The sequence below is a fragment of the Nicotiana tabacum genome, chromosome 24 (genome assembly GCF_000715075.1).
Source record: "Nicotiana tabacum cultivar K326 chromosome 24, ASM71507v2, whole genome shotgun sequence".
Classification (NCBI taxonomy): domain Eukaryota; kingdom Viridiplantae; phylum Streptophyta; class Magnoliopsida; order Solanales; family Solanaceae; genus Nicotiana; species Nicotiana tabacum.
Window position 1 is genome coordinate 87,058,127 of NC_134103.1, and position 11,265 is coordinate 87,069,391.

An 11,265-nucleotide genomic window follows, 5' to 3' on the forward strand; every position below is an offset into this window, starting at 1 on the left:
AAACTATTTATATTCGATAGCCGAAAAATATATAAAATTTGTATAAATTTTGTATATAACATACAAAATATATATATATATATATATATATATATATATATATATATATATATACAAAAAATATACAAAACATATACATTGTTTCGGCGAGAGTGTCTAACTGGATGCCATGTTAGGGGCTCAATTCATAAGTTCGAGGTGGAGACAAAAAGTGATTCACGTCGTGCCACTACGTTAAATCAGGCGCTTGTTGGGAGGCAACCCAGCGTTACTGCTTTCTTTTATTTTTGTTTACTTTTTATTTTATTTTATTTTTATTATTTTGTAGTATTTATTTTTGTTTTGTAGGATTATGAGCATAGGAAGCAAAGCCATTAGAAGAGTGCAAAAGCGAGCTAGATGGTGAGGACTAAGTGTGGGGTGCCCACACAAAGGACGATGCCTGGGGGAAGTCTGAGTACCTCGTGAGCCGCTATTGCTTCGGCCTTTGGCCTACCAGGGAGTCTCGTTTACCCTCTTATTATTTATAATGTGCATTGAGGACATTGCAAAATTTTAAGTGTGGGGTGAGGAGATCGTTTGGTTGAGTTTCTGTGCTATTTTAGCTTAGTTGTAGTACTCATTCTTAAGTGTAGTAGCTTTTGTGAAAAAAAAAAAAAAAAAGAAATTAAAAAAAAAAACGAAAAAGTAGAAAAATTGGACTTTTCCCGACGATTGATCTCCTAGACAGTTTTCTTGAGGGATTAAAGTCTAAACAAAAATTTAAAATATGTTTTTTAGCTTTCTTTAGGTAGTAATAATCCCATGTGGTTTTTCTTTGTGCCTCGGTTCTTTTCCATGGGATGTAGTTTGAACCGGGTAGTTTTTTCTTTCCGAGTAGATTAGGAATTTAGGGAATAAAAGGAGCAAGAATGATGAACCTAGGCGCCCTTGACTTGTTTGATAGTAACATATTTATACTTTCGCATGTGTAGTATCTTCTGTATGATTTGAATTTATTGATGATGCCTTGTTAAATTGGATAGTATATTTTGTGGCGCCTATGTCTCGTTTACATGACTTATGTTCACCTTGTGTTTAATACTTAATATCTCGTGGCTCCGTGAATACTTGCATTGCTTGAGAGTCGGAATGTGATCGTCCTTAGTGAGTCATGTGCCATGTGTGGTGAGGTTTTTTGTGTTGTCCATGTATTGTACTTGTGTCTAGAACTTGCCCGGTATGTGAGTTGAAGCGAAATTTTAGGTGATGCTCGGTTTGAAAAATGATTTTAGGCTTTCTTTGATCTTTTTGAGCTTATTGCTTATCACAAATAAAATCTATCCCTAGTTAACCCTTTTTGAGCCTGTAGACCTTTTATTTGGTACCCACATTACAAGCCTATACCCTTTTTATTCTTAATTGACATTGTTTTGATCCTTTTACCTCTTAAAGCACTTTAATTGTTAGATGAGCGCTAAAAGAAGTAAGAAGGGACTAAGTGTGGGGTGACTTTTGAGTGGAACTAATGAAAGAAAGAAGGGTGCGCTTATTTTGTAAAATAATACACCACTAGCGGAAATTGAAAGAAAAAAAAAGAAGAAGAGAAAAATCTGGAAAAAAAGAAAGAAAAATATAGATGAATAAATTGTTGTCTTGTTCTTGCTAGTGGGTATGAATTAAAGTAGTGCTTAAAGAAAGAGGAAATATTGTTGGGGGTGATATTATTTGTGAAATTGAAGTGGTGTTGAAGAATTTGTGCTTAAGTTATTTGGTGATGTATTAAAGTGCTTAGGAGGTTGAGTCACTATTCCTAAAATATATCCTACCTTTCCCTTAGCCCACATTACAACCATGAAAAAGTCCTAATTGATTTTAGATCGAGCGAGCTTACATTAGTAGAGATTTACATTAAGGGCAAGCATATGGTACCAATTGCATGCATGTGACTTCTTTGTGAGAGTGAGCGATTTTCTTTGATATATGTGAGTCATTAAAATATATTTGATCATGAGATTCGAATGTGTGGATTGAACTCGCTCTCTTGTTCTTGTTGTGAGGGCACATGGTTTCACGAGGGATAGGTAACGTTATTAGACTTCTCTATGATGTTGGTTGTTCAAGCCATGAGTGCATAGTGACATTGAGTCGGTTTTTGAGGTTAGGATTGTTGTGAGCATGTTGTCTTTGTTCGAATATTTTTAAAAGAATGGCTTAAGTAAAGCGAAGGGTATGTGATGCATAGCCTAGAGCCTAATTGTTGTAAATAACCACGGTCAGAGGTGCAGTGTGCTTTGAATGATAAGAGCTCAATTTTGTTTCGTCTACTATAGGATGGTTTGTTCGAGGACGAACAAAGGTTTAAGTGTGGGGTAGTGATGTTTGGCATATTTCGATATGTGTTGATATTACTTTGCCCATGTTTTAACCACTTTTTGATGTTATTTAATCTTTAAAACACCCAACATGGTGTAATTATTGGTTTGGTGACTAATTAAGTTATGTGTGACGATTTAAGGTGTTCGGAGTGCAAAATATGAAGAAAAGGTGGTTTAGCCAGAGGAAGAAGGGTTGGATGCGTAGCATCCAACCTAGGAAAACATCATCCTGCATGCAACCTTAGCAGTGAAGTTGGGCCATAGCGTCCGCCATCGCGTGCGAAACTGGGAAGTAGAAGAGAAGGCTGGATGCGTCGCATCCACCTTCGCAGGCAAAAATTGAAATGGAGGACAAGGTGGATGCGTCGCATCCACCTTAGCATCAATCCCTGAAGCCGATTTGGACTAGGAATAGGAGAGCTTTGGCCCACGACTTTTGTACGCAATATATAAGCTAAAAACGCCTCTTTTAGGTTATCTAACATATTGGGAAGAGGGAAAAAGCCACGACAAAGCTGTGGAGGCCGGAATTCATCAAGTTTCTTCTTTCTCCCACCAAACTTAGTAATTTTTATGTTTCTTTGTATGATTTGTTGTTTGGCTACCATGTCTATGTGGAGTTAAACTTCACGTTCTAGGGTTGTGGTTCTTTCATGACTATTGTTATTCGGATATTGATTTTGACTTCTTGATTTATCATATTAGTTTATTTATTCAATCTTGCACTTAATTATTTAATTGCTTGATCACCAATTGAATATTATCTATGAATCTAGAATTGAACTCGAAAGTGGGAATTCTATATTGCATATAGGATTGAGTAGGGCAAGTTCTTGAACTCGGGCATCGGGGGACGGATTCGTAGTTAGGATAGACATATACCTAATTGCCTTGCTTGGTTGATTTACAGGAATTATAAATGTGTTCTTGTTGATTCTAACTCCATAGACATATAGGCGTTAGGTTAGCTTGAATAGGCGAGTAAGAACTCGACAGATTCTTATGAGCAATATTAACCCTGTCAACCAATAAGCTAGATAAATTAGTCGGTCAATTCAATTGAAGAATACAATAGGATTGTTAGATAGACCATAACCCTAGATCGTTTTCATTACATTGATATCATAAAAATCTGCTCTTTCTCTGTTCAAAGTTCATTATTTATATTTTTTTATTTAATTAGTTTAGAATCAAATATTTTTAGGTTTAATTCTTGTTTAGATAATTAGGATAGTCTAATTTAGTTAATAGTTAATCATAAGTCCTCGTGGGTTCGACATCCGACTTTTAGTCACTTTATTACTTGACGACCGCGTATACTTGCGTGAGTGTGTTTGGTCGCAACAAGTTTTTGGCGCCGTTGCCGGGGACTTAGAAATTTGCTATTTTTCTAGATTAGACATTTTTTTATCTATTCATGTTTTTTTATTTTATTTTATTTTAGTTAGTATTTTTTATTTATTTTAGCATGGCATCTTGGAATAAAAATTATTCGAATGATGGTTATTCTTATTTTGATGATCCTTGTCCATATTGTGGAGGACCCCACTGGTGGAAAAATTGTCAGAATGTTCCCAAGAGTGAGTTGTGCGCACAATCTCAATCCTTTGAGTGGAATATTTGTAATATGTGTGGTGGTCAAGATGGCCATTGGGATGGTTGTCCTAATTTTGTTCATCCTTCTCTGAGCCCTTATTATGATCTTTCTAATGATATTTCTGAGTTTGATAGGGGCAATGAAGTGCAGGATATGGAGCCTGATGCATATATTAGGGATATTCTGAGGCAAGTAGCAGAGCAACAGGATGAACTCAAAAAAGATATGAAAAGAATGAGGGCAGCAATCACAAGAATGAAGGCCAATATGGAAGAATTGAATGAAGAGAGCGAGTACCAGCAAGAGAAAATTTTTGAAAAAGAGGAGATTTTGAACCAAACTTGGCTGGCAGAACAGGCTGAAAAGTTAGAAATATATGAAGCTCAACATGAGGAACTTACTGATGGGATGAGACACTTTATAGAGGGAAGATCTAAACTGGGACAAGGGATCTATAAATTTGTCACTACTATTCACGACTTGCAAGATAAATTAAATGCAAAGGTTGTTGCGTCTATCGCCCAACAAAATAGTAATCAGTTGTCAGAAGCTGAAAAGGAGCTTATACGCCAAATTGAGGAGCTAAAAGTGGAGAGCCAATCATTCGAGCATATTTCTGTTGATGATGCCCATGTTGAGAAAAGTACACTAGAGCCATGCGAGGTAGCAGATAATGTTATATTTGAAGACTCTAATGTGTGCACATATGAGGATATAAATAGTAATACAATTCTAAAGTTGGGGCGTGTTGGTCCTCATTCTAAACATTTTTCGACATTGTATTTGGATGATGACATGGAAATCGAGTCATCTAAGCCTTTGGAGGAGTCAATGGAAGAGGAACATGATGCCTATATTTTTGAATTTGTCATGCCAAAAAGCAAAAAATACATTCCTCATCTAAAGGCCGAGAAGTGTAGAGTGAAAAATTTATTACTTGGCCTGGTTATCTTTGTAGCCCCACCACTGGAGCATAGCCACAAACTGGATGCCATGTTAGGGGCTCAATTCATAAGTTCGAGGTGGAGACAAAAAGTGATTCACGTCGTGCCGCTACGTTAAATCAGGCGCTTGTTGGGAGGCAACCCAGCGTTACTGCTTTCTTTTATTTTATTTTATTTTTATTATTTTGTAGTATTTATTTTTGTTTTGTAGGATTATGAGCATAGGAAGCAAAGCCATTAGAAGAGTGCAAAAGCGAGCTAGATGGTGAGGACTAAGTGTGGGGTGCCCACACAAAGGACGATGCCTGAGGGAAGTCTGAGTACCTCGTGAGCCGCTATTGCTTCGGCCTTTGGCCTACCAGGGAGTCTCGTTTACCCTCTTATTATTTATAATGTGCATTGAGGACATTGCAAAATTTTAAGTGTGGGGTGAGGAGATCGTTTGGTTGAGTTTCTGTGCTATTTTAGCTTAGTTGTAGTACTCATTCTTAAGTGTAGTAGCTTTTGTGAAAAAAAAAGAAAAAGAAAAAAAGAAATTAAAAAAAAAAACGAAAAAGTAGAAAAATAGGACTTTTCCCGACGATTGATCTCCTAGACAGTTTTCTTGAGGGATTAAAGTCTAAACAAAAATTCAAAATATGTCTTTTAGCTTTCTTTAGGTAGTAATAATCCCCTGTGGTTTTTCTTTGTGCCTCGGTTCTTTTCCATGGGATGTAGTTTGAACCGGGTAGTTTTTTCTTTCCGAGTAGATTAGGAATTTAGGGAATAAAAGGAGCAAGAATGATGAACCTAGGCGCCCTTGACTTGTTTGATAGTAACATATTTATACTTTCGCATGTGTAGTATCTTCTGTATGATTTGAATTTATTGATGATGCCTTGTTAAATTGGATAGTATATTTTGTGGCGCCTATGTCTCGTTTACATGACTTATGTTCACCTTGTGTTTAATACTTAATATCTCGTGGCTCCGTGAATACTTGCATTGCTTGAGAGTCGGAATGTGATCGTCCTTAGTGAGTCATGTGCCATGTGTGGTGAGGTTTTTGTGTTGTCCATGTATTGTACTTGTGTCTAGAACTTGCCCGGTATGTGAGTTGAAGCGAAATTTTAGGTGATGCTCGGTTTGAAAAATGATTTTAGGCTTTCTTTGATCTTTTTGAGCTTATTGCTTATCACAAATAAAATCTATCCCTAGTTAACCCTTTTTGAGCCTGTAGACCTTTTATTTGGTACCCACATTACAAGCCTATACCCTTTTTATTCTTAATTGACATTGTTTTGATCCTTTTACCTCTTAAAGCACTTTAATTGTTAGATGAGCGCTAAAAGAAGTAAGAAGGGACTAAGTGTGGGGTGACTTTTGAGTGGAACTAATGAAAGAAAGAAGGGTGCGCTTATTTTGTAAAATAATACACCACTAGCGGAAATTGAAAGAAAAAAAAAGAAGAAGAGAAAAATCTGGAAAAAAAGAAAGAAAAATATAGATGAATAAATTGTTGTCTTGTTCTTGCTAGTGGGTATGAATTAAAGTAGTGCTTAAAGAAAGAGGAAATATTGTTGGGGGTGATATTATTTGTGAAATTGAAGTGGTGTTGAAGAATTTGTGCTTAAGTTATTTGGTGATGTATTAAAGTGCTTAGGAGGTTGAGTCACTATTCCTAAAATATATCCTACCTTTCCCTTAGCCCACATTACAACCATGAAAAAGTCCTAATTGATTTTAGATCGAGCGAGCTTACATTAGTAGAGATTTACATTAAGGGCAAGCATATGGTACCAATTGCATGCATGTGACTTCTTTGTGAGAGTGAGCGATTTTCTTTGATATATGTGAGTCATTAAAATATATTTGATCATGAGATTCGAATGTGTGGATTGAACTCGCTCTCTTGTTCTTGTTGTGAGGGCACATGGTTTCACGAGGGATAGGTAACGTTATTAGACTTCTCTATGATGTTGGTTGTTCAAGCCATGAGTGCATAGTGACATTGAGTCGGTTTTTGAGGTTAGGATTGTTGTGAGCATGTTGTCTTTGTTCGAATATTTTTAAAAGAATGGCTTAAGTAAAGCGAAGGGTATGTGATGCATAGCCTAGAGCCTAATTGTTGTAAATAACCACGGTCAGAGGTGCAGTGTGCTTTGAATGATAAGAGCTCAATTTTGTTTCGTCTACTATAGGATGGTTTGTTCGAGGACGAACAAAGGTTTAAGTGTGGGGTAGTGATGTTTGGCATATTTCGATATGTGTTGATGTTACTTTGCCCATGTTTTAACCACTTTTTGATGTTATTTAATCTTTAAAACACCCAACATGGTGTAATTATTGGTTTGGTGACTAATTAAGTTATGTGTGACGATTTAAGGTGTTCGGAGTGCAAAATATGAAGAAAAGGTGGTTTAGCCAGAGGAAGAAGGGTTGGATGCGTAGCATCCAACCTAGGAAAACATCATCCTGCATGCAACCTTAGCAGTGAAGTTGGGCCATAGCGTCCGCCATCGCGTGCGAAACTGGGAAGTAGAAGAGAAGGCTGGATGCGTCGCATCCACCTTCGCAGGCAAAAATTGAAATGGAGGACAAGGTGGATGCGTCGCATCCACCTTAGCATCAATCCCTGAAGCCGATTTGGACTAGGAATAGGAGAGCTTTGGCCCACGACTTTTGTACGCAATGTATAAGCTAAAAACGCCTCTTTTAGGTTATCTAACATATTGGGAAGAGGGAAAAAGCCACGACAAAGCTGTGGAGGCCGGAATTCATCAAGTTTCTTCTTTCTCCCACCAAACTTAGTAATTTTTATGTTTCTTTGTATGATTTGTTGTTTGGCTACCATGTCTATGTGGAGTTAAACTTCACGTTCTAGGGTTGTGGTTCTTTCATGACTATTGTTATTCGGATATTGATTTTGACTTCTTGATTTATCATATTAGTTTATTTATTCAATCTTGCACTTAATTATTTAATTGCTTGATCACCAATTGAATATTATCTACGAATCTAGAATTGAACTCGAAAGTGGGAATTCTATATTGCATATAGGATTGAGTAGGGCAAGTTCTTGAACTCGGGCATCGGGGGACGGATTCGTAGTTAGGATAGACATATACCTAATTGCCTTGCTTGGTTGATTTACAGGAATTATAAATGTGTTCTTGTTGATTCTAACTCCATAGACATATAGGCGTTAGGTTAGCTTGAATAGGCGAGTAAGAACTCGACAGATTCTTATGAGCAATATTAACCCTGTCAACCAATAAGCTAGATAAATTAGTCGGTCAATTCAATTGAAGAATACAATAGGATTGTTAGATAGACCATAACCCTAGATCGTTTTCATTACATTGATATCATAAAAATCTGCTCTTTCTCTGTTCAAAGTTCATTATTTATATTTTTTTATTTAATTAGTTTAGAATCAAATATTTTTAGGTTTAATTCTTGTTTAGATAATTAGGATAGTCTAATTTAGTTAATAGTTAATCATAAGTCCTCGTGGGTTCGACATCCGACTTTTAGTCACTTTATTACTTGACGACCGCGTATACTTGCGTGAGTGTGTTTGGTCGCAACAAGTTTTTGGCGCCGTTGCCGGGGACTTAGAAATTTGCTATTTTTCTAGATTAGACATTTTTTTTATCTATTCATGTTTTTTTATTTTATTTTATTTTAGTTAGTATTTTTTATTTATTTTAGCATGGCATCTTGGAATAAAAATTATTCGAATGATGGTTATTCTTATTTTGATGATCCTTGTCCATATTGTGGAGGACCCCACTGGTGGAAAAATTGTCAGAATGTTCCCAAGAGTGAGTTGTGCGCACAATCTCAATCCTTTGAGTGGAATATTTGTAATATGTGTGGTGGTCAAGATAGCCATTGGGATGGTTGTCCTAATTTTGTTCATCCTTCTCTGAGCCCTTATTATGATCTTTCTAATGATATTTCTGAGTTTGATAGGGGCAATGAAGTGCAGGATATGGAGCCTGATGCATATATTAGGGATATTCTGAGGCAAGTAGCAGAGCAACAGGATGAACTCAAAAAAGATATGAAAAGAATGAGGGCAGCAATCACAAGAATGAAGGCCAATATGGAAGAATTGAATGAAGAGAGCGAGTACCAGCAAGAGAAAATTTTTGAAAAAGAGGAGATTTTGAACCAAACTTGGCTGGCAGAACAGGCTGAAAAGTTAGAAATATATGAAGCTCAACATGAGGAACTTACTGATGGGATGAGACACTTTATAGAGGGAAGATCTAAACTGGGACAAGGGATCTATAAATTTGTCACTACTATTCACGACTTGCAAGATAAATTAAATGCAAAGGTTGTTGCGTCTATCGCCCAACAAAATAGTAATCAGTTGTCAGAAGCTGAAAAGGAGCTTATACGCCAAATTGAGGAGCTAAAAGTGGAGAGCCAATCATTCGAGCATATTTCTGTTGATGATGCCCATGTTGAGAAAAGTACACTAGAGCCATGCGAGGTAGCAGATAATGTTATATTTGAAGACTCTAATGTGTGCACATATGAGGATATAAATAGTAATACAATTCTAAAGTTGGGGCGTGTTGGTCCTCATTCTAAACATTTTTCGACATTGTATTTGGATGATGACATGGAAATCGAGTCATCTAAGCCTTTGGAGGAGTCAATGGAAGAGGAACATGATGCCTATATTTTTGAATTTGTCATGCCAAAAAGCAAAAAATACATTCCTCATCTAAAGGCCGAGAAGTGTAGAGTGAAAAATTTATTACTTGGCCTGGTTATCTTTGTAGCCCCACCACTGGAGCATAGCCACAAACTGGATGCCATGTTAGGGGCTCAATTCATAAGTTCGAGGTGGAGACAAAAAGTGATTCACGTCGTGCCGCTACGTTAAATCAGGCGCTTGTTGGGAGGCAACCCAGCGTTACTGCTTTCTTTTATTTTATTTTATTTTTATTATTTTGTAGTATTTATTTTTGTTTTGTAGGATTATGAGCATAGGAAGCAAAGCCATTAGAAGAGTGCAAAAGCGAGCTAGATGGTGAGGACTAAGTGTGGGGTGCCCACACAAAGGATGATGCCTGGGGGAAGTCTGAGTACCTCGTGAGCCGCTATTGCTTCGGCCTTTGGCCTACCAGGGAGTCTCGTTTACCCTCTTATTATTTATAATGTGCATTGAGGACATTGCAAAATTTTAAGTGTGGGGTGAGGAGATCGTTTGGTTGAGTTTCTGTGCTATTTTAGCTTAGTTGTAGTACTCATTCTTAAGTGTAGTAGCTTTTGTGAAAAAAAAAGAAAAAGAAAAAAAGAAATTAAAAAAAAAACGAAAAAGTAGAAAAATAGGACTTTTCCCGACGATTGATCTCCTAGACAGTTTTCTTGAGGGATTAAAGTCTAAACAAAAATTCAAAATATGTCTTTTAGCTTTCTTTAGGTAGTAATAATCCCCTGTGGTTTTTCTTTGTGCCTCGGTTCTTTTCCATGGGATGTAGTTTGAACCGGGTAGTTTTTTCTTTCCGAGTAGATTAGGAATTTAGGGAATAAAAGGAGCAAGAATGATGAACCTAGGCGCCCTTGACTTGTTTGATAGTAACATATTTATACTTTCGCATGTGTAGTATCTTCTGTATGATTTGAATTTATTGATGATGCCTTGTTAAATTGGATAGTATATTTTGTGGCGCCTATGTCTCGTTTACATGACTTATGTTCACCTTGTGTTTAATACTTAATATCTCGTGGCTCCGTGAATACTTGCATTGCTTGAGAGTCGGAATGTGATCGTCCTTAGTGAGTCATGTGCCATGTGTGGTGAGGTTTTTTGTGTTGTCCATGTATTGTACTTGTGTCTAGAACTTGCCCGGTATGTGAGTTGAAGCGAAATTTTAGGTGATGCTCGGTTTGAAAAATAATTTTAGGCTTTCTTTGATCTTTTTGAGCTTATTGCTTATCACAAATAAAATCTATCCCTAGTTAACCCTTTTTGAGCCTGTAGACCTTTTATTTGGTACCCACATTACAAGCCTATACCCTTTTTATTCTTAATTGACATTGTTTTGATCCTTTTACCTCTTAAAGCACTTTAATTGTTAGATGAGCGCTAAAAGAAGTAAGAAGGGACTAAGTGTGGGGTGACTTTTGAGTGGAACCAATGAAAGAAAGAAGGGTGCGCTTATTTTGTAAAATAATACAACACTAGCGGAAATTGAAAGAAAAAAAAAGAAGAAGAGAAAAATCTGGAAAAAAAGAAAGAAAAATATAGATGAATAAATTGTTGTCTTGTTCTTGCTAGTGGGTATGAATTAAAGTAGTGCTTAAAGAAAGAGGAAATATTGTTGGGGGTGATATTATTTGTGAAATTGAAGTGGTGTTGAAG